The following is a 3,064-nucleotide window of genomic DNA, read 5'->3' as shown; positions in this document are numbered from 1 at the left end:
ATCAATGACTCTCTCATCATTGATGTTTCTCTCCCTCTCCCTTCCTCTCTCTGAAATCAATAAAGATATATTTTTAAAAAAACAACAAAAAAAACCTTTTTCAACTAAAAAGCTGTTTATGGTGGGTAGTCATGTCCCAGGCCAGTATCTTTCTTGACAAAGGTCAATCTTAACCTTAAGTGAGCCTGTCTATTGTCTTTTTGCATCTACAATAACATATCATGGAAATGTCAAAGTAATTTTCCTTTTTCTGGACCCCTCAAAGCGCAGGCATCTCTCTGGGGAGACCACAACCCCCCTCATTGTTATTGAGTTAGTTGTTGACTGTTAACTATCCTGCACCCACCTAAGTAAAAGAAGGGTGTGTCTCCCTGGCCAGTTTGGTTCGGTGGTTAGAGCATTGGTCCCCAGACTGAAGGGTCCTGAGTTCGATTCTGGCTAAGGGCACCTGCCTCAGTTGCAGGTTCAACCCCCAGCCAAGGTCAGGACACTTAAGGGGGGGCAACCAATCAATGTGTTTCTCTCACATCGATGTTTCTCTCTCTCTCTCTCCCTCTCCCACTCTCTCTGAAATGTAATGGAAAAAATATCCTTTAGTGAGGATTAAAAAAAAAGGAAGTATGGGCCTATCATTTTACTTTCTGTCCAATCCCAGATGTTTCCCCGCTTTGCTTTCTCCCGCCTCCCTGATCTATCACCAATGGTTTCATGTAACCCACTTGCGCTCCCCCTTTGATTGTAAAGTATAAAGCAAGGGGCAAAACTGCCATTCTCAGGAGCTTTATCTCAATCTGCTGAGATTCTGCTTCCTGGCACTAGTTAACAGTTTGGCTCAAACAAACTCACAAAAATTCTTCGTAGGTTTGAATGTTTCTTATGTTAACAGTGGTGAATACTACGTAAATTATAGATACATTTGTAACATGGTTAAAAAATACCAAAATGTTTCCCAAAAGCCTGGTGTCAAGATAAAAAGTTGCCCAGCTACTTAAATAATTTACATCAAGTATAAAGCACACTTAATAGGTAATTGTCCACTTATACTTATTTTTTGTATACCCTTTGATGGATGTTACTTATTCCATTTTTTAATTTAAATTTCTTATTGTTGACACTAGTCAGATGTCCCTCATTTCCCCCCTTTGCCCGCCTCCACCCAGCCTCCGCTTGCCCCTCCCCTGGCCTTCGCCACACTGTAGCCTGGGCTGGTGGGCTGTGCATATATGTTCTTTGGCTAATCTCTTCACCTTCTTTCATCCAAACACCTCCCAGGCCCCTCCCGTCTGGCCTCTGTCAGTTTGTTCCATGGGTCCATGCCTCTGGGTCTATTTGGTTTCTCAGTTTATTTTGTTCATTAGATTCCACATTTTAGTGAGATCCTATGCTATTTGTCTTTCTCTGACTGGCTTGTTTCTCTTAGCATAATAATTAATTTCATTTTTAAAGCACTAAATCATTTTCTAATTACTTGATTAGCAAAATTATTATCCAGGGGGTGGTAGAAGTAGGTTTACAGTTATAAGTATGTGAAACACAGAGTTTATTCTTTGTTTTCAAGGTCTCAGGGTAAATTAAGGTAATACATGCCAACACATCATTGACCACAGAGCTTATTCTTGTTTTATTACTTATTAAATTATTGTATTATTTTCCATAGGAACAACTGTAAACCTACTTTTGTCCACCTCTGTATATTAAGTCTAGATGGACAGATAGATATAGAAGCACAAACACTCACTGCTTTCACTTATGATCTATATATTGCATGGTATCTAATTGATTATATGTAGTGTGCTTATATAAATCATTTTGCATGTAAAATATCTTGCCAAAGCAGAATAGTATTGTATATTACAGAAAATACTGTACAACTCTAAGTATAAGATCAAAAAAGGAATTCAAATATCAATCCCTTGAGAAGCCACTAAAAATAACACAAAAATATGTAGGTAATATGCTAGTTCTTGTTAATGTATTACAAATTACCAAGAAATTATCTTCTATAATGTACGCTCTATGTTTACTTTTCTGTTTTCCCACTTAGCCGTCTCTCAGTAATGTGACTGCAGCACACGGCCCACACCTGGCAAATGGTGGGAACTGAAGGAATGTTTATGAGATGAATGAAATAGATTGAAAGGAATTAAGCAAATGATGGCAAAAAAAATTGACTGCTTGTGAAGATCATTAGCTAAAGAAATGTTGGATATCTGCTTCTAAGAAGATGGAATAGACATACTTTTCCTAGTTCTCTTAAGTACAACTAAAACTCTGGATGTTACATATAAAACAAACATACGGCTCTGAAAGGTGGAGAGATGAGAGCCTGGTTAGGGACCTCAGAACCCAATGAACAAAACAACATTTTCTCTACACCCTCCCCTTGAATTCAGAAAAAATTCCTTAATAAAATATTAGCAAATAGAATTATGTTATACATAATTATACTGGGTGTCCCAAAAAATGTATAATTATAATTAAGCATTGTTTATTAAAACACATTTCGTTTTCAAATGTAATAGAAATCAGCTGTTAAAGTGTATATGCATTTTTTTTTGGAACACTCTGTATATAAAATGATTTTGGTGTTCAAGTAATTATGAAATGATAGTCTCTTTACAGTTGTAAATGGAATTAGTAAAATGCATAAAAAATAAGAATGATTGGTAATTAATATATTAAATATGCTTAATACTTAGTTGAAAGTATTATACACCATGAAAGATTATACACCATGATTAAGTGGTTTTAATTTCATGGTTATCAGGCTGGTTCAATATCTGAAAATCAATCAATGTAAACTCCCATATTAACAAGCTAAAGAAAACAAACCACATGATCATATCAATCCACGAAGAAAAACTATTAACATAATTCATCACCCATCATGATTTTTAAAAACCCTCAAAATTAACCAAAGAATTTATATGCATAACCCATGGACACAGACAATAGTGTGGTGGAGGCCTGGAGAAGGGAGTGGGTGTGGAGTGGAGGGGGTCAATGGGGAAAAGAGGGGACATCTGTAATATTTTGAACAATATAAAATTAATAAAAATAAAAA

The 3,064-nt window shown here is 36.0% G+C and overlaps 1 non-coding gene across 1 annotated transcript; it reads right to left on the bottom strand.

Moving 5' to 3' along the window:
* Positions 1-1,555: 1,555 nt before the first annotated feature.
* Positions 1,556-1,603, bottom strand: LOC148090617 (small nucleolar RNA SNORD45). The gene has a single exon (XR_015713768.1). It is a non-coding gene; the product is annotated as a small nucleolar RNA SNORD45 (small nucleolar RNA).
* Between the last annotated feature and the right edge of the window lie 1,461 nt (positions 1,604-3,064).

This window comes from Miniopterus natalensis, chromosome X (assembly GCF_054644295.1).
Source record: "Miniopterus natalensis isolate mMinNat1 chromosome X, mMinNat1.hap1, whole genome shotgun sequence".
Taxonomy (NCBI): Eukaryota; Metazoa; Chordata; class Mammalia; order Chiroptera; family Miniopteridae; genus Miniopterus; species Miniopterus natalensis.
The sequence above is the reverse complement of the archived record's forward strand: the minus strand, read 5'-3'. Positions and strand labels throughout refer to the sequence as shown.